The sequence below is a fragment of the Pelodiscus sinensis genome, chromosome 5 (assembly GCF_052426305.1).
Source record: "Pelodiscus sinensis isolate ZL-2025 chromosome 5, ASM5242630v1, whole genome shotgun sequence".
In the NCBI taxonomy this organism is placed as follows: Eukaryota; Metazoa; Chordata; order Testudines; family Trionychidae; genus Pelodiscus; species Pelodiscus sinensis.
Window position 1 is genome coordinate 42,719,894 of NC_143056.1, and position 25,890 is coordinate 42,745,783.

The 25,890-nt window shown below is 46.7% G+C and overlaps 1 long non-coding RNA gene across 2 annotated transcripts in view; it reads left to right on the forward strand.

The window, feature by feature from the left end:
- Positions 1-25,890, forward strand: part of LOC112544898 (uncharacterized) — a 197,272-nt gene that overhangs the window by 157 nt on the left and 171,225 nt on the right. Inside the window, exon 2 of one of the 2 annotated variants that reach the window (XR_016349618.1) lies at positions 3,493-3,624. This is a non-coding gene — a long non-coding RNA (uncharacterized LOC112544898). Of the gene's footprint in view, positions 1-19; positions 3,625-25,890 lie in introns of those variants that run through there. The other variant, XR_016349617.1, reaches the window with a different exon arrangement.

The following is a 25,890-nucleotide window of genomic DNA, read 5'->3' on the forward strand; positions in this document are numbered from 1 at the left end:
GCAGGAAGGAAAGCGCAAGCAAGCAGAGGACCTAGGCGGTAGGAAAAGGGAGGCTTGCCAGAGCGGGGGTGGGGCGGACCCGAGAGGCTGGGCAGACAGAGGGCAGTTAAGGAGGATAAGCATGATACGAAACTGCAGCTTTGCTTTGCAGCCCTGGAGGGGCAGTTGGGATTAGCCCCTGGGCTCAGGGGGCTACAGGAGAGGGGTTGCTGGGTTCAGGCCTGGGGCTCAGGAGAGGAACAGAGAAGTCATTTTCCCACTCTACTCTGCACTGATTAGGCTTCAACTGGAGTACTGTGTCCAGTTCTGGGCACCACATTTCAAGAAAGATGTGGAAAATTGGAGAAGGTCCAGAGAAGAGCAACGAGAATGATTAAAGGTCTAGAGAACATGAGCTATGAGATAAGACTGAAGGAATTGGGCTTGTTTCGTTTAGAAAAGAGAAGATGTGATAGCAGTTTTCAAGTATCTAAAAGGGTGTTACAGGGAGGAGGGAGAAAAATTGTTCTCCTTGGCCTTTGAGGATAGGACAAGAAACAATGGGCTTAAATTGCAGCAAGGGAGGTTTAGGTTGGACAGTAGGAAAAACTTCCTGTCAGGGTGGTTAAACACTGGAATAAACTGTCAGGGCAGTTGTAGAATTTCCATCACTGGAGATATTTAAGAGCAGATTAGACAGACAGCTGTCAGGGATGATCTAGATCCATGGTCTCCAACCTTTTTACATCTAAGATTACTTTTTAAATGACAGAACAAGCAAAGATCTACTTCCTCACTCCTTCCTTGAACCCCTGCCCCTCTATTCTCCTCCTCTCCATAACTTGCTATCCCCAACCCTTATACTGCTGCTTTCCCATAGAAGAATTGTGAAAAAAGAGGTTTTTCCAACATTTGCCCTGTCTAGACTGGACCAAATGTCAGAAAAAACCCTTCTTTTGGAAGCCCCCTTATTCCTCGTGGAAAGAGAAATATAGGGGTGACCGAAAGATCATGTTTGCTCTTCCACTAAAAGAAGCAGAAGAACAAATGCATCCCTGGATGCAGAAGTGTTTTTCTGAGATATCTCCGGAATCCTGAAAAACTCCTGGGCTGTGTCTAGACTGGCAAGTTTTTCCACAAAAGCAGCTTTTGCAGAAAAACTTGCCAGCTGTCTACACTGGCCACTTGAATTTCCACAAGAACACTAACGATCTCATGTAAGAAATCAGTGCTTCTTACGGAAATACTATGTTGCTCCCATTCGGGCAAAAGTCCTTTTGTGCAAAAGCTTTTGCGCAAAAGGGCCAGTGTAGACAGCTCAGATTTGTTTTGCGCAAAAATGCCATTTTCGCGATTAGGGCTATCGGGACTTTTTTGTGCAAAAGCGCGTCTAGATTGGCCACGGATGCTTTTGTGCAAAAAGTGCTTTTGCGGAAAAGCGTCCGTGCCAATCTAGACGCTCTTTTCCGCAAATGCTTTTAACGGAAAACTTTTCCGTTAAAAGCATTTGTGGAAAATCATGCCAGTCTAGACATAGCCCTACAGTCTAGCCATACCCTCGCTGAGTTGAGACAGGATGTGTAGGGTCTGGGGTGGGAATGAGGGATTTGGGCGTGGGAAGGGGTGAGAGGTGCAACCTCTGGGAGGAAATCTGGATGCAGGAGAAAGTGGATAAGGGGACGCTGGCTTGGGGAGCGGGTGCCAGGCCGGGCAGCGTTGGGGTCAGATGTAGGGTTAGGGTACTAAGCAAGCCACAGACTTCTGGATGTGAAGGTTGAGGAATTTGGGTTGGGGTATGTGAGGAGTTCAGGGCAGGGGGTTCCAGTGTATGATAGGCTCAGATGCAGGGTCTGAGGGAACGGGGAGTGCAGGAGTGTTATGATGCTGTGGCCAGATGGGGGATTAGCCCCAATTTGGGGTTTGTTGGCCACGCTTCATTTTTAAATAAAATACTATGTCAAACAAAAAGTTTCTGCATTGTCTTTATTTCTCAGAAGGGCAGGGAACCTGTTTTGAGTCATGGGGTCACTGACCCAAGAAAAGTCAGTTGGGGCCACACAAGTGAGATGCAAAAAAAACCTCCTCCAACCCCCCACTCCCCAAACTTCACTAATGTGGCCCCAACTGTGTTGGTGGGAGCAGGGGACATAGTACTGGGGAAGGGTGCTAGTGAGTGCTTTGGCAGGGGACAGGGTGCCAGTGGGGACAGGGTTCTGCGGCTGGAGGCAGGGGAGAGGGAACAGTGTGCTGGGAGGGCAGAGGACAGGTTCTGCAGCAGGAGACAGAGTGCCACTGGGGACGGGTTTCTGCAGCTGGGGACAGGGTGCCAGTCTGGACAGAGTTCTGTGGCTCGGGACAGGGTAGTGGGAATAGAGTTCTGTGGGTGGGGAGAGGGAACTGGGGAATGGGAACAGGAGGCAGGGGAGTGGGGACAGGGCGGGGTGACAGTGGAGGCAGAGTCCCCTGCATCTTCCTCCTCCCAGGATTCCCTCCCCCCCAAGGGAAGCCGGCGTGTGCCTCCTCTGGGCCTGACCCTCCCCATCCCCCACCGCGGCACAGGAAAACCCTGCGCATGTCTGTCCCGGGGCCAGAAACCCCACACGCGCTTTCCCTAGGGCGGAAACACCCCTCCTCCCCCCGTCCCGCTCTGCGGCGCAGGGAAACCCTGCATGCGCCTGTCCCAGGGCCAACTCACCCCTCCTGCACCAGTGCAGGGAAGTTGCCGTGCTCCTCCTCCAGGGCCAATGCCCCCTCCCGCAGCACACCTGGCAGAGCAGCCAGCTCACTTCCAGAATCCCTGGAAGTGGCGCTAAGCTGCCGGACTTCTGTCCACCCACGGGAAGCCGGCACTACCTCCATTTTCGCTGGAGGTAGGTAGTGGGGCTTCTCAGGGGTGGGGGGCCCGGACGCCTCACGATTGACTGGTCAAGGCCTCATGATCAACCAGTCGATCGCAATCTACCTGTTGGTGACCACGGATCTAGATGGTGATTGGTCCTGCCAGGAGGGCTGGGGACTGGACTTGATGACTTCTTGAGGTCCTTTCCGGTTCTGTGATTCTGTGAACTGCTGCAGATCACTGATAGGTGAAGGTTGGTAGGCGTCCATCCCCAACCAGAGAGGAGAGTTGGAAAACCCTGTCAGTGGGGAAGGTGGAAAGAACTGGGCAGGTTTAGTCTGGGGCAGAAAAAGCTGTGGGGGGGGAGGGCTGCTAACAGTCTGCAAATGTGTTCAGGGCTGGTACAAAGAGGACTGCAATCCATTGTTCTGCCAGTTCCACTACTAGGGCAAAACATCCTCATCTGCCTAGTCTGCAGTGAGGGAGATCTAGGTTAAAGTGCTACATAGTCCTGTATTTTGTTTCAGCTACCCTAGACTAACATGGCTACATTTCTATCACTAGGTTAGACATTAACTTTTTAACTACGAGGCTAGATAAGACTAGCCACAGGCAGAGCTAGTCTTAACTCTTTTGCTAACCAGAGTAAAAAAATGTTTTTGTTCACCCCGCAGAGCAAAAATGAAACAAACACCAGCCAGTGGGAGGGGGTGAACAAGGAGGAACCTTCTAGCTGAACAAAAAAAAGGAGGAAAAAACCCCAAGTGCCACCGATGCCCAGCAGTCTCTGGAAGTTGGCACCCCAGGTAATCGTTCTACCACTTTCTCACCTAGCTCTAAAAACAGCCTTGGAAACAGGCTGCTGAGGGACATTGTGAAATCCTCATCTTTGGAGGTCTTTAGGAATAAGTTAAACAAACAACTGCCAGGAGTGTCTTGGTTTACTTAATTCTGCCTCTGCATGGGGGGATGGACTAAATGATCTCTTGACATCCTTCCCAGTATTACATTTCTATGATTCTATATGCTGCTGCTAACAAAAATACATGTTCTCATTTAAATCAGGTGCTTTGCTGGAGGCCTGGAGAGTAGCAAATGGGGTAAGCCCACTCCTCTTTATTCCCCCCAAAATGTAAGAGGTGATTCTGGCAATCGCAGAGCAGTTACCCTTTGTTTAGTCCCTGGTAAACTAGTCAAAACAATAATTAAAATACAATTATGAAAAAGTGAAATGATCATGCAGACATACTCAGAAAACTACATACTTCATCTAAAGGAAAATTGTACCTCTCTTATCTACAATAATCTTCATGTGAGTAAGCAAAATAATGCATAAAGGAGAACTGGTGGATGTAATTTGTTTGTCTTTGATAAATTGTCTCACAAGAGGCTATTAAGGAAACTAAGCACTCACAACCTGAGAGATAAAATTCCATCATGGATTAGAAACTGGCTAGAATACAGAAAACAAAGGGTACATGTTTAATTATCAGCAGGGCACAAGGTTATCAATGAAGTGCTACAAGACTCATACTGTGTTGCTTAATATTCTGACATGGAGATGTGGCTAAAGTGCAGACACATGACATCTATTTCAGTAATTCAAGGTTAGAGTGTTAGTAGTTTAACAAAGCTGAGTAAATAAGTAGCTTGATAGCAGATGAAATTCTGTGTTGAGAAATACAAGATAAACAAAGAAACCTGAAGAAACAAAATGAGCTATTGACACCCATTGCTAAGTTCTGAGTTAACTGCAACTAGAGGAAAATACTTGGGTGTTATTGTGAACAGAGTTAATGAAAGCCTCTGCTCAGAAAAAAGTTTTAAATTAGGCTGTAGGAGAAATGGGATTAAAAATACCACTGGAAATTATTATTTACTAGATGAACTCATGAATAACTGAGGGGGCCTGAGTTATGTAGGAGGTCAAACCATATGATCACAATGGTCCCATCTTGACTAGGAATCTAACAAATAGGAAATAATAGAGTTAGAGAAAACAATAAATTGGACAGAGAAGGTAAATGGGATGCTCCAATTTATTGTCTTTTACAATGTAGCCAGAAGGTGCTAATAAAATAATGCATGGAGGTGTTCCTGCAAAGAAGTGCAGTTATGTTCTCCTACTGTTGAGTCTCCCTGGTTTATCTTTTAAGTACTGGTGATTCTTGGCAAGCACTAATAGCCTGATCTTTTGTTTTTCCTGGACTTCTATGGAAAGGCAGGAGTTCTACCAATGTTAGAACATACACACAAACTCCAGGATGCCACCATAGGATGAGCACAAGGGTCACATTTGTTGCCCTGAAAGAGTCCCCATCAGCACAAGGGCATTAGAGTATTTAAATATTAGCTATGGGGCTGTCTTTATACAAAATTGAATGGATGTGGTTGCTAGTTCCTGGTGTCTCACAGCTCTGTCATGGCACCTCTGTTTTCTGATCTGCAATTTCCATGTTATTTCTGCCCTTGGCAGTGACTGTTGCTTGTGTTTCTTCCTTGCCCGTTTATATTGACCCTTTTTGAAGCTTCTAGTATGAAGAAAAGGTGGTTTGTAATTAAATTACAGAGAAAAAGAAATGATGCAACAAGTTGTTGATGAACCTCCCAAATGGCATCTTTAAAGTCTTACATTATAGAACCTTTTACAAAGGACCCTTGTTTGGCCTTATTGGGGTAAATGGGGGACTGAGGGAAATGAGTCATGGAGCTGATTGCTGTGGGTTAAAAGAAGGAATTTAATATGCCACTGGAAAAGTGTCTGTTCCATGTGCAAAGCAGAACGGCCTCCAAACAGATTTAGGGCAAGGCTGACATTTCAGTCTGTAAAGCTATTTGTTTGAGATCATGCCACAATCAACACTTAGGGCCAAATGTTCATAAACAGTATGTATCTCATCTCATTAATCTGTCTAACCAAAACTTTTGAACACAGAATTTCCTTCAATAAAGTCAAACCATTCATGTTCCTCTCCTTCATTCATCCCTACCAGGTGGTGTAAAGGCCACCCCATCTTAACTGAGACATTTTCTGTGCCTCCTCCCCGCTGGCTGGTTCTAGGAAGGGGGAAGCCCCACACTTTGCAAAACTATCTCCTACACTGCCTCTGAATTTGCCCCTGTCCTTTTGTGCATCTGAGAAAAAACTTGGTAATCTGTTGCATGTCCAAATGATGCTTACACAAACAGATTCTGTTTCTGGCAAGTACAAATGGCAGAAGCTGATTTTGTGTCAGGGCTGTGGCTTCCTTTGGAAGTAGGACTCTAAATGTTCATTTTGATTTCCCTCTGAAAACCCTAGAATGGGAGGTCCTGTGAGCTTGAATTGTAGCAAAATGATTTTTATTCAAATATTTTAAATTAATTTTGAGCCTTTGATGGACTGATGGTTCTGGACACTATTTAATACATTCTAGGATGACTGGAACTTTAATATTTTGCCAAAAAAATCCTTGAGCTGTCTCATTGAAATGATACTAAAGCCTAGATTGATGAGGTGTAAAGGAAAATTTATATGACAGCAACAGATGCTGGCTAGAGGTGCAGAATGACTATCATTCTAGCATCCCAATGAATCAACAATTTTAAACCATCTCAACCCAGCGCTGATATTGGTCTGGTCTAAAATGAATGTTGAATGTGAAACTTTTTATTCTTTCTATTACAACAATGCAAGAGGCATATGTAGGTTGTAACATTAGATTCCAAACCATAGCCACTGAAGTGTCAGGGTCTCCTTCAAGTTCATTCAGTACATCTAGAAAGAGCTTCCCTGCTCCTGATGTATTGTCTGTTTTGGCTAAAGTATTAAAACCTTGGGCTGGAAAATGGAAATCATAAATCCTGCTTCTGATCACTATTAGCTCAGTGATGTTAACTGAAAAATATGATACTCACAACTGGCTATGTGGCCATCTAGTGGCTATTAGGAAAATATTTAACAGATGCAAAAGAAAAAAAAAGGCTTTAATTCTGCAGCATGGCCAAGCTGAATTTAGCATGGACTTGGCTTTAGCATGGTTTTATTCTGTCTTTGCAGCTTCCAGCTTCTGGAGGGCTATGTCTACACTGCAGGCTTCTTGCGCAAGAACAAGTGTTCTTGCACAAAAACTTGTGGAGCGTCTACACTGCACGTGCGTTCTTGCACAAGTAAATTTACAGTAAGGTGTCAGAACTGAGGGCTTCTTGTGCAAGAGCGCTGATGCTTCATACGAGGAAGAACCCTTCACTCCATACCCGCACTCACAGCTCACAACTTCCTGCTTGCCGGACCCCCCCAAAGGGCCAGGCATTCTGTAGATGTCGCGCGGCAGAAGCAGACGGCAGCTCCCCCCCCCCAGCTCTGCATTCCAGCTCTGCAGGCATGTCTGCCCCTCAGCCACCCCGTGAGCCTGCACCCCCATCCCAGGCTGCTTGAACACCTGGCCCTCGCCTGCCATCCACCCCGGGAGGAAGGCCTCCCCCTTCCACTCCACTATGTTGTTCAGCACACAATATGCTGTGACAACCTCCACGATGTTCTGCTCATCCATGTCAAGACAGGTGAGCAGACAATGGAATCTCGCCTTCAGCTGGCCAAAGGCGTGCTCCAACTGGTTGCAGGCCTGATTCAGGTTCAGGTTGAATGTTGTATGGGCGCATCAGCTTCGGCATGAGGGGGTAGGCTGCGTCCCCCACGATGCACAGTGGCATGCAGATGTCCCCAACCGTCAATTCCTGATAGGGGAAGAAAGTGCCTGCCTCCGTCCTGCGAAACAGGCTGGAGTTTCGGAGGATGCGGGTGTCACGTGCCCTGCCCGATCACCCCACATATATGTCCATGAAGCAGCCTCGGTGGTCCACGAGGGCCTGGAGCACCATGGAAGTATCCCTTCCAGTTGATGAAGTGGGCCTTTCGATGCTCTGGTGCCCAGATAGGGATGTGGGTCTCATGCACGACTCCCCCGCAGTTGGGGAACCCTAGGGCAGAGAAGCCAGCTATGGTTGCATCCACGTCCTGCAGATGGATGACCCTCTTGAACAGGATGTCATTGATGGCTTGGACAGCCTGCAGAAGAGCACACAGAAACACAGGGGACACACAGAATGAGGCAGGGCAGGTGCATGAGCCCTTGGGAGGTGCTCGTCCCCCTGTCCCCTCAAACACGCCAGGGCCCCCTCATCTCGGAGCCCCACCCCCACCAGCAGGGCTTTGTGAGGGAGGGACGGCACCAGCCCCCGGGTGATGGGGTTCACCTTCCCCCCCTCCCCGGATGACGGGGCTCATCCCCTCTCCCGTCTCCCTCCAGCCTGGAGTCTTCCCTTCCACCGGGCAGGGACTGCAGCCCTCCTCCTCCCCCGCCCCTAAGGGCCTTACTTGCATCAAGATGGCACCCACTGTGGTCTTGCCCACCCTAAACTGGTTTGCCACCGAACGGTAGCTGTTCGGGGTGGCCAGCTTCCACCCTCTTGTTGATGGGGATGGCACGTCACAGCTGGGTGTTGCGTCTGAGGAGCACAGGGGCAAGCCAGCCACACATCTCCAGGAATGTCTGCTTCCACATCCTAAAGTTCTGGAGCCAGGGCTGGTTGTCTCATTGCTCCAGGACCAGCCGATCCCACCAGTCAGAACTGGTGTCAAGTCTCCAGTATCAGCTCTCCATGGTCGGGTAGGGATGCCACAGTGAAGCCTCTGCATCCAGCGAGAGGGACTCCAGATTGAGCTTGGCATCTAACTCGTGCAGGAGTAGCAAGTCAGCATAGAGCAGCAGCTGCACACAGTCCAAAATGGCCGTGTGGGGCCAGAGCAGGCACAGAGCCATCTCTGGTTCCATGCCACAGCAAGTAGAAGGCAAAAGTCCCCAAAGGCACTAAGGCACAAGCTGTGGTGTCCAAAGAGGCTCAGGGCAACCACAACAGGCACTGCTACAGCTTTCAGTCCCTACCAGAGGTCCCAAAGCATGCAGCAGCAGAGAAACAGCTGTCCAGGGAGATCCTTTTAAGCACGTGTCTCAGAGGGTCTCCAGTCCCTACCTCCGGAAGGTACTGGTGTCCTTTTGCCCTGTCCGAAGTGGTTCCGGGGGGAGGTCTTTGCGCAAGAGCATCTTGCCAGTGTGGATGCTCTCTTGCGCAAAACAGTTCCTGTGGAAGAAGCCTGCAATGTAGATGTAGCCGAGGTGAATGGGGATATTTATGGCCCTTAGGGGGACAATAATAGGGGCTTGCAACTCTCGTGTATGGGCTATGGCAGTGGAGAGCTAGAGAGCATGCAATGCACACTCATTTCACTCTCCCTCCTTTCACCATTCCCCTACACTGATGGCTGCATGGAGATGAAGTGTAGTAACATTTTGCCAGATAATTGGCACTCAGGAGTCAGGGGTCACCCATATGGCCAACTCCGCTAAATTTTTGGTCCTGACATGGGAAGTGTATTGTCTCCACACATAACTTGGAATAGGAGCCCTTTCCTTTAATTATGTCTTGAACGGCCAGAGTGCAGGCCAAAGGCTAAATGGGGCATGTGGAGATTAGGGTGGCCAGAGGTCTAGTTTTCAAATCTATTGACTAGACACCCAAAGTCCAGTTACTGCAGATTGGGAAGGCAGGGGAGGTTCTGAGTCATCAACTACAGCAGCCCCTACTCAGCCAGGGCTCTTATCTGCATTGAGTAGTTGCAACTCCCAGGCCCAGTTCTGCAGGCCAGACCCTCCTTACCCATCTATGCAGGGAGCAATGGAGGAAGGGGGGATGGGACAGTGCAGGAGCAGGGCCTGGGAAGGAAGAGGCAGGACAGGGTGACGCCTGGGGGGAGGAAAGGGGATTCGAGCACTCCTGACGACTTGTTCCATTTTTAAATGTTACAAAGTTGGCAACTCTAATGGAGATCTATATTGTGGGCCGCCAGCCTCCCTCAAGTTTAGTGCATCCCGCAGATCCCAGGTACAATATACTGGGCTTGATTTTCCAATCTGCTGAGTAGACACTATGCTGTCTATATCTGTGTTTGACTCCACAAACACTTAAATGTGCTTAGGATTGTTTATTTATTACTGTAAACCACAGTCAGAAGCCAATTTCTTACATATCTTCATTATACAGAAGCAGCATGGTCTAAATCAGTGGTCCCCAACATGGTGCCTGCGGGTGCCATGGCGCCCGCGGGGGCATTTCTGTGCACCCGCCAAGTGCTTGGGGTCGGCCTGGCCCTGAGCACGTGGCGCATGCATGGTGCTGGAGCCGGCCCCGGGCGCATGGCGCACGGTGAGCGCTGGCCCCGGGAGCGCTGCGAATTGGCCGCCCGTGCTCTGGGCGCGCGGCGCTTGGAGAAGGCGCCGGCCCCGGGTGCTTGGCACTTGGGGGGGAGCTCCGGCCCCGGGCGCACGGCACTTGGGGGGGGCGCCGGCCCCGGGCACGCGGCACTTGGGGGGGCGCCAGCCCTGGGCGCGCAGCACTTGGGGGGGCGCCGGCCCCGGGTGCGCAGCAGTTGGGGGGGGAGCGCCGGCCCCGGGCGCGCGGCACTTGGGGGGGATGCTGTCCCCAGGCACACAGCCCTTAGAGGGGGCCCCACCCCCGGGTGCGCAAGTGTCCCCGCTCTCTAGCGCCCGGCGGCTGAACGGCCACGCCCCCTGGCAACCTCCGATGGTTGGGGACCACTGGTCTAAATGGTTGAATACAAATCTGGAAGTCAGGATTTGTTTCTAATTCCAGCTCTGTCACTGATCCCCTTTGTAGCCTTAAGTATTCAGTTTACCTTTTGAGCCTCAGTTTCTTCATCTGTATAATGGAGGTAATGATTATTATAATGCTGACCTGCAGGCAGGAATATTGTAAGACTTAATTAATGTTTGTGAATGGTTAAGAACGATTATTTAATTAACATCAGGATAGTGTGTTAGCATAAACATGAAATGCAAACCCTGAATTATTAGTGCTTTCAAAAAGACAAAGTAAATAAACTGGAGCATCACTAGAAAGCATCAGGACAGGATTGGGGGTGGGGGGAAGGAAGACTTTTTGCCCCACTTAGTACTAGTTAACTGCTGCCTAGTGCCCCTCCTTTATTCCCATTACTTCTTCATTTTGCAACAGTGAGGATTTAGTGTTTTAAGGTGATACCATTAGCATGGCACTGTACATGGTGTTAGGGAGTGAAGCATATTGCACTGAGTCTGCAAGTCACCTGCAGCAGCATGGACTGAAGAATGGTGCAATAACAAAGGATCATGATTTATACTGCTTCTTAATCTGCACAACATGTGTTTTCTTATGCCTGGGCATTGTCTTGCCTGGCTCAAGCTGTAATAGAAGCTGAGTGTTGAGTTCAAGAGTGTGGCAGCATCTGAACTCATCAGAAATCCCACTGTATAGACTATGAGATATGGAAAGAGCATTCTGTTTTGTGCAATTATTGAAAAATAATGCCTTGCATTTACCTAGTGCCATCCCTCAAACAAATGGGCTGTGTCTACACTGGCATGAATTTCCGGAAATGCTTAAAACGGAATACTATTCCGTTTTCAGTTTTTCTGGAAAAGGAGCATCTACATTGGCAGGCTGCTTTTCAGGAAAAGCCCTTTTTCCAGAAAAGCGTCTGTAGCCAATGTAGACGCGCTTTTCCGGAAAAGAGCCCCGATCGCCATTTTCGTGAAAAGACTACTGAGCTGTCTACACTGGCCCTTTTCCAGAACAGTGTTCCGGAATAAGGACTTATGCCCGAGCGGGAGCAGAATAGTTTTTCTGGAATAGCGGCTGATTTTGTACAGTAGAGCATCGTTGCTTTTCCGGAAATTCAAGGGCCAGTGTAGACAGCTCGCAGCTTATTCCGGAAAAGCGGCTGATTTTCCAGAATAAGTGGCCCAGTGTAGACACAGCCATGGAGAGTGCTTGGAACTAGGGTGAAAGTCATACTTGTGCAGTCCTTAAAATAATACTTAAGTGGAACTTACGTGTTGCAAAGGCTTGTGCTGGCCCACTGAATGAGGGGGTATTTCATCCACTAATGAATTAAAGAGTGATGGGGAAGAGCATTGTTCAGTTACAATTAAGGTTATTAAGCCATTAATCAAAGAATACAAGTAGTAAAACTAATAAAAAGGTGATCAAAAGCAACCAAACAAAATTAATTAAAATAAGGAATATGGGTTAAGGTACAAAACAAAATTCCTTGTCTGAATTAAAATTCCATGAAAATCATTCAAAAGAAAATGAAAACTCTCGACTCTGGCATTCTGGGTGAAATCCTAGCCATGTTGAAGTGAATAGGAATTTTGCCATTGATTTAAACAGAGACAGAATTTCATTCTGCATCTTTTTAAATGTTTGCAACAGTAAATAATGGACTCATGGGAATGTCTTAATTTCATTTACATCTTGATGAATGTTGGCTCTTTTAATTTCTACACACTGTTTATAACAGTTACTACATGTACTAATACTGTGAATAAATTAGTTAAAAAACTAAAGCTATTGTTCTTTGACCTGTCTTTTTTAATCCCCATGGGTATGTCTACACTACCCTCCTAGTTCGAACTAGCGGGGTAATGTAGGCATACTGCACTTGCAAATGAAGCCCGGGATTTGAATTTCCCGGGCTTCATTTGCATAAGCGGGGTGCCGCCATTTTTAAAACCCCGCTCGTTCGAACCCTCGTGAAATGAGGAGTAACGGTAGTTCGAACTAGGAAGCCTAGTTCGAACTACTTAGTTCGTGCCCCGTGTAGCCGCGCTGCACGGGGTTCGAACCAGCGGGGTTTTAAAAATGGCGGCGCCCCGCTTATGCAAATGAAGCCCGGGAAATTCAAATCCTGGGCTTCATTTGCAAGTGTGGTATGCCTACATTACCCTCCTAGTTCGAACTAGGAGGGTAGTGTAGACATACCCCATAAGAGTTAACAATTGAAACAAGTAACAGAGGTTTATCCTTCTGTATGTCAGTTATAGATCAACAATGTTACCTTGTTTATTTTGTATATATTCTTTTATTCTGACTCCTTCCTGTGCTGTCAATATGGTTTAAAGAATGAATAAGGCTCCTATCCTGGGCTGTGTTTTGCATACTCACTCTCCCCAAATCTCCACAGGATTGATGGATGTGAATGCCTTCTCTTTGTTGTTAATCCCTATAAATTCTCTCATCTTGAAAATGCAAGGATTCTTTCAGTCATCCATCCCCTTTTAAGTATTTCTTCAGCTGCCCAATGACACTCAGTGCAGGGCAGACACTCTGGCTTCATTTCTAATATATTCCAGATATTTCCATCTTCTTTTTGCATAACTTTGGAGATGAAGAATAAATGAATTCTTGACAAATTTTGGCATTTGTTTTACATTCATTTAATTTAATACCTAGTATTTTTCCTGAGACATTTGCTTTTGAAAGCATTTAGACAGCTATCTGTACTTTTGTTGGATTTATGTTAAGGTGGAAATAACATTTTAACTAAAGAATTGTTTGTTTTATAAATTGTGGGTTTCTTACCAGTATTTTTGTTACATAAATTGTTAATTCAGGAGCATAAAATCAGTTGTGTGAGTCAGGTTCACAGGACAAGGGCCTGTGGAGTAGACTAATGGCTATTTCTTTTGTAGCACTGGGATTTTTTAAAATACATTGGCAGAGTTAAGCCTCCCCTCTCACCTTTTGATTGATTTTATATGTGCTTTTTAGTTAATGTCAGCAAGATTTTGAGTCATTTTAACAGCTTTTGAATAGCAAGCACTTGTTAAAACAGTTTATTTGTCCATGGAGAAGAATGATTACATTTGCCAAATACAAATGTAGGAAATTATTCACCCAGCTCCAGGAGCCACAAAAGAAGAAACTAGGCCTTCTCTCTGCAGTGTAATTCAGGAGTTTCTCAATTAACAAAAGTGAAGTTATACCAATGTAAAATTGGTGTAAGACAAGAAACAGACCATGGGATTTTAAAGTAAAGATCTCCATTACGCCTGAGACTCGGTCTGATTCTGGGAAGTTGACCACTCTTTTATTAGAACAATACAATTGTTTTTGGAGGCATGCTGGACTTGGCCCCTATTCCTTCATCTCACTGATGAGCTGGCAACATCAGCTGTATGTAATAGGGCTTCATGAGAAAGTCTGAGCCCAGCTGTTATAGAGCTGGGAGCTAATTAGAGGGGGAGAGAGGAGTTAGGGAGAAATTGCTCTTTCTCTGGGAAGAACCAATAGTTTGGAGCTGGCTTCTGGCTGGAGAGCAGTGTTACAGGAGGGGTTAACTTGGGGGGGAGAGTATAAAATGGAGAGAAGCCCTGAGCTGGGACCGAGAAAGTGAGATAGAGGCCTATGGGGTGAAAGGCTAGTTTATGTGTATTTGGACTCCTAGCAAGGAAAAGCCTGGGGAGTTGGTACCCTACCAGGAGAAAGAATTGAAGCTGAGCCCATGAAGGGCAAAGGACCTTTTCTTTGTGAATCTGAGCTCAAGAAGTGGGGTGAACTGTTGTGAGACTTGCCCAGAGTGCTGGGCTACAGAAGACCAGGAGAGGGAATCTGGAAAAGACACCAGCTAGGAGTGGTCGCTGGCTGGGAAAATGGCCACCAGTGTGGGTGCAAGAGACAAAGTCCTCTCTGGTGCTGTTCAAGTACAAGTGGGCAATCTAAAGGTAAGGCTTCAGCCCAACATGGTGTTTAAGCTGTTGAGGTATTTTGTGGTCCCCACCAGTCCTGGAGACCTACAGCAGGTGGCTGAGGTGCTCTGTTTTCCTGAAGGGTTGACAGATCCCTGAAGGTTAGTGTGCTGGAAATGTACCAGAGGGGCTAAGGAAGGAAACAGTGCTGTTGCCTGTTAAAGTCTAGGGAAGCTTATAACATCCACGGACCTGGGATCTAGGTTTTCTCACAGCAGGCTAACTGGGGGGCTCAACTGGGATCTGTGACATGTTTCCAGCAGTGGTCCAATTCCTAGTTCAGAACTCCTTAACACTTCTGTAAAGCTCACACATGTTCTCATGCACACACAGATCTGAGTCCCCCACCAGATAAATGTGTCTCATACTTAATCTGTTCTCTGCCACAAGCTAGAGTGGTCTGAGTGACTAAAGTAGCCACACCAGTCTCAAAAGAATTACACTCGAGCACTGTCCATTTGACTGGGTTTTTGTTTTGTTCAAGTTATGGCAAACAAATCCCTAGAATGTTTGTTGCACCTGAGGTATTATGGCAGCCTGTGTTGTGGGAAGCTTTTAACACTCACATCTATCCTCTAGGCATCTAGCTTATGCCCTGGCATGAAACTGAACTCTGTAGAAGACCATGCAGTTGGTGTTTTGTATAAAGTGTCTGGTCAGTCAGTTTTAGTATAGATCATATGCACAGACTGCTTTTCATGTGGGATGCTGATGTCATGCTCTGCTTGCCTGGAGCTGCCTGAGAAGAATATTGTTCCTCTTTAGTAGTTAGTGTCCTTCTTGTGTGTAATGTGTTGCACATCACAAGATTGCTGGCCATTGGGAAAATGGGTTCCTCTGCCACATGCTGGATGGCTAATTTATTTCCAGTGGCCTAAATAACCTAGAGGCCTCCTTCATCCACAGAGAAGTTGACCTCTTAATTGTGGGCAGGACTGTGTATGGTGGTCATAGGGGGTATTTGTCACCTCACTGGTTTGTATATAGCTGGCTCTGTTCAGGTGACACCTGTACTTGCTATTTTTGTAACTGTAGTACAGCTGGTTCTCGAACTTTAGTACTGACCATCATCATATTTGTTACATGGCAAGTTTGCTGTTGATTGGGCCAATGTGATTAAATCTAGTCAGCTATCCTCTAACTGGACATTTGAAAACTGTTTCCTAGCAAAGTGATCCAGTACATCTTGCCCCAAGCTCCCTTTCTGTAACTCAGCGGTTTCAGACATCAAGACCCATAGACCATCTGTAGCCTGAGCAGTTCTACAATCCAGCCTGCACATGGCCGCTGGTACATGAGTCCCTGCGGCCCTAGGGGGAAGGGTGTCTGTACCTTCCTCCCCACTCAAGTCCAGCTCTTGATCTTCCCCACTCTGCCTTTTCCTGCCCTTTCTCCACCCTCTCCCCCAATGCACCCGTTCCTTCAAGTCTTCTCCACTGAGGGACACTACCTTGGATTACCAGGAGGCCTGGTGTGGGGTAGCAGCAGGGGTCAGGTTTCCACTCCTTCCCCCGCACTCACCACAGCAGCAGGAACCGTGTGGAAAAGGAGCAGTGCAGCAGCCTCTGATCTGCTCTGCTTCACTGACATTTATAAGGCCAGCCCAGTTGCTCCACTTCACTGTGGTGATGGGAAACAGGGTGCCTCAGCCCCAGCATGGGCTGGCTTGGGAAATGGCAGCAAAGTGGAATGGGCTGCTGTGTAGCTTTGCTTCGCCACAGCTCTTGCCACCATAGTGACTGTGGGGGTGGGGGGAATGATCCCAGTCTACTCAGGGCCTTGTAGGCCAACCTAAATATGGAGGACCATCCCATCCATAGGGCCCCCCACAGCATATGGCCTGGGGCAGCTATGTTGAACCATTCTATGGATGGGATGGCTCTGCACACACCTCTCCTGGGCCACACAGCATACTAGCAGCAGTGTGGAGCTAGCACTGGAAGCCTCCCTAGTCCCCCTGCACTACTGGTGGTGGTGGCAGGAGGACCCTGGGGGGTTAAATCACCCCAGGGTGGCAGAAAGGGCTGAAGATGCATGTTGTGGGAGGGGGTGGGGAGTGCAGAGCAGTAAGCGGGGCTGGGAGAATGTGCAGGGATCTTGTCCCCTCTTCTGGAGCCCTGCCAGGCAGGAGTGGCCAGCTAAAAGGATTTTAGGAGTGGCACTAGCCCGAAGGTAAGCTCAGTTTGAGACTCCTGTTGTAACTGGTCTGTCTTTTCTATACAGAGAGGCTGTTGGAGATTTGGAATTTCATTATGTTTGCAGGACCATAATCATTTCTTTCTTGCTCCCCAAATAAATACAAAACACACACCTTTTCTGTTCAAATAAGTTAAGGCATAGAGTGGATTTTTAAAAAAAGTCTAGTGAACACCCAAAGCTGATCCTGCCGTCTGTTTGCAAATATTCCAGGCCTTTTTTAATAAAAACAATCCACAAGGTTAGAATGTCTGGAAATATGGACAAGGAATCCAGCCAGCTCCTTCATCTCTGTGCCAGCTCACTTTGCTTGCATTGCCTATCCACTTTTAACTTTGTCCTCTTTGTTTCTGTAATGGACGTGCTGAGTATATACTGATGCTGTCATTAGTATACCCTAAGCATATTCATACTTGTGTAATAAAGCTTTTGAAAGGACTATAGTTCGAGGCCATTACATTACATCCGAATCCTGTATGGTCTCAGTGATGTGTTGAAGTAGAATGTTTTTCTGAGTAGCCTTGTAATGACTGACCCATTTGATGTTCTGAGTGTTTTCCATGAAATCTGGATTGCAGTTGCAAGCTCCCTAGTAGGCTTTATAGTGTTTCTGTCCTCTGTCCTCTCTCTCTCTCTCTGTCTCTCTCTCGGGTAATATTTCTAGTTCACATAGTGGTTTTTACTTGACTCCCCTTGTTTTGCTTAGGCTAATCTGTTTCAGGGTTTATTTGTGTGCGTAGCTGGTGCCTTTTGAGTAGGAGATGCCAGCGTTCGTGTCCAGGCCCACCAATGGGGTGAGGTGCGTAAAAGGGGCAACTTCCCCAGAGCCCGGAGCTACATGCCACTACTGCTACTGTGGCAGCAGCCAGCACCTTGGGCCCTTTAAATTGCTGCTGGAGCATGGGGGAAGTGCAGCGTGCTCCAGACAGCAGTGAGGGCTGCCTAGTCCCAGCACCCACCACTTCCAGGGGCATGGAGCAGGGGATGTCCATCTTGCCCGGGGACCACCAAGTGAGGCTGTCAGCCCTGCTGGTTGTGCCTTCCTATGGCAGAAGGACCTCTGCCAAAGAAGGTTTTTCAGTATTTTCTGAAGATGGTCAGACACTGTGTTCACTTGGCCTCCTCTGGAAGCTTGTTCCATAGCCAGATCCTGTCACCTGAGTTTTGTTCCCAGCTCTTATATTCTTTGCCGTGGGGATTGTGAACTGTGTAGTTCCCAAGGAGCCCACCTGTCAGTGATCCATAGCTCGTAACTTGGTTCTCAGCCCCAGCTATCTTGGGCCATGAATTACTTTGATGTGATGTTCAGGAGCAAAGCTCTATACTGGCATCAAAAGCTACCAGCCAGTAGAGGAACTTGAGCACAGGCTTGATTTGCTCCTAGCAGCCTAAACCATGGAGAAGGACAGAAGCTACATGCTGGGCCTTAGGGAAAATGACACCCTGAGCAAACTTGTACTTAAACACCCTGGGCCTCTGTGGATGCCCCCATTGCCCTGGTCCCTGTGGGCTTTCCAGGCTCCTCATACCCCTGCGCCCCAAACCTCTGCAGCCTCTTTTGTGCCTACACTTGGAAACTGACCTGGATGCATGGAGCAGCTGGCATTGCTGCTCACTCCCCCTATTGAATGTAGAACCTCTGCTCTCTTGTGTGAGGCTGGGGGTAGGGAGCAAGGAGCAATGTCAGGGCTCCCTGCATCCACATTACTTTCTGCACCTGGGCTGTGGGGCAGTGACCTGGTTGCATGAGGTGCTTTGTGTTTCTACTTGCCTTAGGGGGCATGGAGGAGTATTGATTGAGATGTGGGGTGGAAGAGGTGAGCGATATCTGTGCATCACCACTTGCCCCCTCTCATGTTCCTCCAGTGGGAGGAAACAAGCAAAACTTTGGGCAACTCTCATGTGTTGCTCCCCTGCCAGGCAGAAGCAGTTTCTGTCATTACCCCAACAATGCACAACTCTGCACTGCTGAATGGCACCCCCTCGACCTCTGGCACTCTTAGTGGTCACATGGATGACCCACCCCCAGTACTGGCCCTTGCTGCATGATGTCCTCCTACCCACTTGCTATTTCTATCTTTGAATATTTTTGCTGGTTTGAGGGGGCAGATTTAAGGCTGTGGGATGAAGCGATAGTCCACAATCGGAGATTTTTGTATGTTAATATGGGGTGGGAAAGTCAATGGGATCCTTTAACTATCCATGTCTAGACATCCTATTACTTGGATTTTGTGGTGGTGGACATCTTTTGAGTGGAGGGTGTTTTTAAAGTGCAGTTTTGTTTTGGATATTAGTTGGACTCGAACTCAGTTTCAACCTGTGACTTTCCAGGGCACAATCCAACCTGAGTAGTTCTGTCACCCCTGCCTGGTATCTTGGGGTGAACTTCACAATGCTCTGCTTCTGTGGCCTCCAGCCATAAACTGCCTCCAACAGGTAAGTCACTCCCAGCAGCCCCGCTGTGTGTGTACACACCAGCCACATGTTGGCTCTTACCCTGCAGCATGACCAAGGCTGGTAACTCCCAACAAGCTCCTAGTCCCAGATCTTTCCCTGTATTGCCCAGCCCTCTCCTGCACAGTACAGACATACCAAGTGTATTGTTCCTCCCCCCTGCCTTAAAGGAATATTTTTTTGGTTAGAGGCTGCTGACCCAATGGAAAAATCACTTGGGAGCCACACACAGGGAGAACACTTCCCCTTCCCTCCCTCCCTCCTCCCCCAAAAAAGCCTTTCTCACTCAACGTGGGGCACTGGGACTCCTTTCACTCCAGCCCCAGTGTTTTTTGAGAGGGAAGAGCTGAGACTTGCAGTGGGGCTGGAGCATGAACTTCACTGTGGAGGGAGGGGGAGGACCGCAAGTCTTGTGATAGGCTGGAGGCAGGATGCTTACTGGTTAACATCATGACATTAAGTTCAAAGCATAATTTTCTCACCACGTGCTTCTTATTAGCTTTACAGACCACACTCATTTGGTCAAGGCCCTGCCCCCAGAGTCCAATGGCTGCTTCCTTTCTCTTCAGTCAATGTGAAGGGCAGGACAAGAAGGATTCCTTGGGGTGTTTGTTTCTTTTTAGCTCATTCCCCATTTTGAGAGGCATATCCATCTGGGAGCAGTCTGTGTGGGAGAGAACTCTACACTGTTTCTTTGCTAAGATGTATATTTTTGCTCTTTTCCTGCCAAAGAATGGCCATTTACAGGTAGCAGTCCTTCAGCCTTGTTTACACTGGAATGAGATATCAACTTGCTCTTTGTCACTGGGGAACTGGTTTGGTTGCTTAAACTTAGCACACGAGATCTCTTATGGGGAAAAGGTGGTATGCCGCATTTATTGAGAATACAACAGTTGCATATGCTTTTCAATGCACACACCGAGTCCTGCCAGATGATGTTATAGTTACCAGTCCAGAGTCTGGATCAATCTAGTGGCCAGTCAGATGGATCACAAAGGGGGAGCCGGGCTCTGTCGGTTGATTGAGCCGATGCTCTTGGAGTTAGTGGCAAGACAAATCCAAAGTTCCATAGCAAAGCACCCTGCTTTTATAATCCTTTCCTCTATGGATTTCACTGTGTCAGTCTGTGGCCAGTTACTGTTATCTTTTGATGTTGACATTCATTCCCAAAACATCTCGAAAGGCTCATCCTGTACTGGATTTAATCAGTTGATTTCAGGAGTGCCCACTCTTTACTTTTTAGAGCCGTCAATTCTGCCAGTCTGATCAATTCTTGACTGTGGGTACTCACTGATGGTTTTCCTGACACAGATATGTTTCTTCGCAGTCTGTCTTTTACAGTTTATCTTCACCCTACATTCTCCCCCTTCTGTCTTGACCATCTGGCTCTAACGATGACCTTCACACTGTCTCATTCATACAAACAGTCTCACAGAATCCTTCAAAGGTAAACAGCAGTGTTTTATTTTAAGCCAAATGAAAACAATTCACATCGAAGGCCCAGGCCTTTAGTATTTCTAATTTCATTAACGTAGACACAATATGAGATCCTGTCTCTTTACTCGCTACACTTTAGAACAAGGAAATATAGGAGTTCTATACTTAACTAAAGAATGTAACTCATTACAATATTAAATGATTATATACTACCTTATATTACTAAACCTAAAATACAAATATGAGAGACAATACAACTTTCAGTTCCAAAAGCTCTCCAGACATATCTGGAAAGCCTAAAGTTAGTCCTGATTTCAACTTATGTTCATAATGGCGTACATAATGTCAGGTGCAGTTTGCCATGACATTACTGATCAGCAAGCTGAGTTTTTAAATACCTCAATACATGTTTTGTACAAAAAATGACACTATGTAGGGTGTGAACACACTGGTATATTCATGTCATACAACCTTAATTCTTAACCAAAACACTTTGAAGATTTCCTAAGCTTTAAAAGGGTCTTAAGCTTAAATGAGGCTGACATCAAGAATACACATTTTAGAACAGAATGTCCTCATCACAATCTTCCTCAAATTCCCCAGTTTGAGGTCTCTTGGCAGTGTGGTTTCCAGCCATCTCAGGACTTGTTTGCTCTGAGTGGCTTCTGCTGCAGGCTGGAGACATTTCCCACTGGAAGATAAGCACATTAATGTTGTAAGCCAGTTGCAGCACTATCACCACCTTTGTGGATCTGGAATGTAGGAGGGGATATTTGTTTTTCACTGATATTTACAAATTAAATCTGCCCATCCTCTGTACTAAGTACCTATAAAATCACTCCACGTAAAAATATCTCTAGCTGCATCTCTTCACCCACAAATAAGAATTAAGCTTTTTTAAAACACAATAATTAAATGTAGGGCTGCTAAGGGATCTCAAAGTGTCATCTGATTTCATCTTCCTCCCCTGCCCTATGATGAAGCAGCATTAATGAAATGTAAACTTCCATGTTCCTTCTCCCCAAAATTCCCACCGAATAAGTGGATTTGCAGTATACCTTAAAGGTCAGTAGATTCAAGCTGCTTTAAACCAAAATGGGGGAGGCAGGGGTGTGTTTCAGAAGAGGAAACCCCCCTGTTCCTTTTGAAATCACCCAAACTGGAGGTATCTTATCTCCACTGTCTACAACTGCAGCAATATCCCATAGAGAAGCAGCATGTCCAGTGTTGGCTTAATAGGTCTAAACCAGCATCTTAAACTGCACTCAGAAATGAAACATGGAGCTCATGCCAACCAGGATGTGCTGGTGTTATATAATTATCACTGCTGTGGGGCAGTGGTCTAAGGGAGTCTTGTCATCTGAAGAAGTAGGTTGTGGCCACGAAAGTTCATGATACTACTTGTATATTTTTGTTAGTCTAAGGTGCTACAGGATCATTGTTTTGTTGGGGGGTTTTTTAAGTCAAAGGGAGAGGCATCTCTGGCTGCAACAGGCTCATAGAATAGTTGAGGTCCAATTGTGTTCCGGCTGAGGTAAATGTTGTCATTGGCTGTAATGGAGCAGTTATTCGTGCAGTGGTCAGCAACCAATAGATCAGGATCTGCTGATAGATCTTGGAGTCTGACTTGATCTTGACTGGTGTGGCCAAGCAGATATCAACTGTAGCACTTCAGTTGCCCCTCCCCCCACTGCTGTGCAATTCCTGCCCTTTGCCTTAGAATACAGGGTGGGAGAGGGGAACAGCTCTATCTTCACAGAATGGGGGTGAGGGGCACAACAGGGTTTGGGGTGGACGGAGTTGGCTGGCTGCTTTTGAGAGTGGTGCAGGGCCAGGGCAGAGGTGAGCCTGCCTTAGCCCCACTGCACCACTACACAGGAGCCACTTGAGGTAAGCAGTGCCCAACTGGAGCCTGAATCCCTGTCCCAGTCATGTACCCCTTCCTGCACCCCAAGCCCCTGCCCTAGCCTTGAGCCCCCCTAGACCCAAACTCCCTTACAGGGTCTGTGTCCTGAACCCCTTGCCCCAGGCTCAGCTCAGAGCCCTTCTCTCACCCCAAATCCCTTAGCCCAAAGCCAAAGCCCCCAACCCTCTGCCCCTGCCTGATGAAAGGGAGGAAGGATGGATGGAGTGAGCAGGGGTGGGGCCTTGGAGAAGGGGGCATGAAGTGGGTGGGGCGAAGATTTTTGGGTAAATCTTGGATTGCACTTACATTCAAAAAGTGATCTCATACTTCTAAAGATTAGAGACCACTGCATTAGTGTTTACAGAGATCTGAATCCCCACATCATTTCAGGTTCCCTCATCTTGCTGTTGACTTTTGATTGCAGCCCTTATTTTGACCTCTAGCTTCTGGGCTGTAGGTGGCCTGATAGTTGCCAAACCCCAGTTCAGAGATGTCTTGGGCTCCTGAAGGTAACACTGTAGGTTTTGTAGTAGTCACTTAAAACTGGAAGTACTGTACAAAGCTTTTGAGAAATTGATAGGGCCAGGACCATAGGGAGAAGAGGTGATTTAAATGGACCAAACAGATTCTTTTTTGTCTAGCTTCTATAAGTGTGATTCTGCTTTCCCAGACACTGGTGTGAATCCAATATAAATGCACTGTAGATATTGGGGTAATAAAGACCAGGATCAGGCCCTAGAAATGTCTAATGCCTTTCCCAACAATGGGATGCAAATGAGCTTTTTCTCTTAACAGCTGATATTGAATAAGTGCAGCTGTGAAAGTAATTTACAATAGAACCGTACCGGTAAGAAATTTTAACCCAGGTCCCAGCACTTGAAATGGCTCCTTGCTGGTTTTTGCACCTGCTTACTTTCATCTCTGAATAGATGCCTGCACATCCCCTCTTAGAGCTCCTTGATCAATCTGTTTCACTTCAGTCCATAGCCATTCAAAGTCTAGCTCTGAACTTCTGTGGCTTCAACTGAACCCAGCACACATCTGGTAATGCTGGCAATTTGCTTTCTGTACAAAGTGATTATTTATAGTAACATCTTCAGCTATGTCAGGAATCCCTAGAAGTGAAGCAACCATTCAGGTAAATAACCCCACTCCCTTGTCTCCAGTGCCTCTGAAAGGAGCTGCCTCCCATAGTTCAGCCTTAGGTCTTCATTCAAATGACCCTGCCTTTCTTGGAGTCTGTAGGGAGACTTCCACGGCTGAGTGGAGAAACTCCACTTCCTAATAACCACATGCTGGCACCAGAACGCACTGGTGTCTTGTCTTGGCCTTGTACAGCTCCTTGGCTCATGTGATTTAATGGAAATTGTTTGCAGGCTAGATGAGCTGTAGTTGCTGAAAGGATGTTTGGGTTGGTGACTGAGGGAGCTGTTTGTGAGAGATTCCTCTAACTTGTGGTACATGCTATGAAGAGGCTCGGAGATCCCTTTGCTTGAGCATTGACTGAGCTCTTCTGACTGCTGCTTTGCTGACACTTGTCACTCATGCCAATGGCACTCCATTTGATGCCAGTTAGTTCCACTGGCATCCAAACTGGACCCTGCCACCCACCCAGGAAGAAGCTCCAGAGCCCTTTTTTAAAGGTATTAGAAAGTTTGCTCTCAGATTACCTTAGAACTCTCCACCTCCACTCTGTGAAGGGTTTGGGTGTATTCTGTGACTGCTCTTAGTCTGCTGGGATGATTATCTAAGAGGAAGAGTTACACACTACCCAATTTCATTCTCCTGCCCAGTGATATTGCTAGAGTGCCAATTGTCTATGGACTGAAAGGATGCGGATTGAATGGATGAGACACTTGGAAATGACCCGTAAAGGCAGACAACCTGGCAGTCATCTTCCCGGATGCCAGCTTCTTTCCCTGTAGAGGGAAAGGGCTCCAGCAATGGGGAGCTGCCAGAACCTTTCCACTGCCACCCCCTGCTGGAGCGTCTTTCTGCCATTGAGAGACTTTCGTAATATACAGCTAAAATTGTCAGTGTTGACAGGAAGGCACAGCATGAGCACGTAGAGAACTGTGTAATGTAGCCTAGTACGTACCCACATCCTTCACATGCACTTGTATTCTACTCCCCTAAGCCATGCTTCTCTGTCAACACAGGTTTTTCAACCTCTGCTAAGTAGATTGAGTACAGACTCTCTCTGCTGCCAAAGTAAGAGGATACGTCACACTGCACAATGTGGCTAAGAAAGTTGTTAGAGATAACAAGGTATCTGGCTCACTCTGCTTCACTTTTTCATGTTGCTCTAATGTTGAGGATGCTGGCAAAAGTGAAAAAACAGCTTAGTTAAAGGCATACTGTCCCCCTCCTCAAGCATCTTCAGCTTGCTGAGGTCCCCTTTTTTATTTTAAAGTCCATTTTTAACAAGTATCAAAGTGTAGCAATAGCAAGATTACAAGAGTAAGGACATTAAAATAATCAAGGAATAGTTTTGTAGGCTAGGGAGAGCTGAACAATTGGCTGTTTAACTTTGGGGTTTTTACTTTAAACAAGCAAGAAAAAACATTCTGTGGGTGTATGAGATGTTGTTTGTATCCCTTAACTTCCTTTCTTTGCACCAAAATATTCCAAACTTGAAGTTTCAAACACAAACTGGTTCTGAGTCTTTATTTGGTTAGTTCATAATGTCTTCATAACTAGCAAAATAAATTATTCATGATATTCCTGAGAAACTAAAAATGCTTGGATGGATTTTATTGCAACTTCAAGACAATAAATTTAGCCTGTTTTTTCTATATTCCTACATATATAATCTCCCGCCCAAGAAGGCTTTTGGAAGATATGCCGCAGAGCTGAAGGCTTCTGTTTATGTGCAATTATCTTAAACGCAGAGGATGCAAAAATATAAAAAGATACACTTGAATGGATGTTTGGAACAACGTGTTGGTACGTGCCTTTCATTGCTGCTACTCCTATCCATCTGCACACAGACAGTAGTTTCTATTGAGAACAATAGAACTCTACCTTGGAGTTGTAAGTCTACAGTTTTGTAGTTCAACCACCTGGTGCACAGGTTTTTACAGAGAAACAAGTAAGAGCTGATTGCTTGTTCTTACAGCTATCGTTCATCCAATACATTAATTGATCTAAGTATTTCAATTTAATTAGATGGAGTTTTAATTTACAAAGCAATCCTCTCACTGCTCTACTTGTTCTGGTTAAGCTGTTTAATTGCTCAAGAGCCTTCATAATGTAAAATGTGTGTTTTGTCCTCGGCAGATTGAACAATATTCACCAAACCATTGATCCAGTGAATGTGAGTGTGTGCTTGGTCCATATATTAACTGATTCACATTTCACATAGCCGCAGCAGCTCCCACAGCCATATGAACAATACCAGTTAAATCACTTTGGAAGGTGCGTGTTGCACATCAGCTGTGTGACTAAATTCTGAA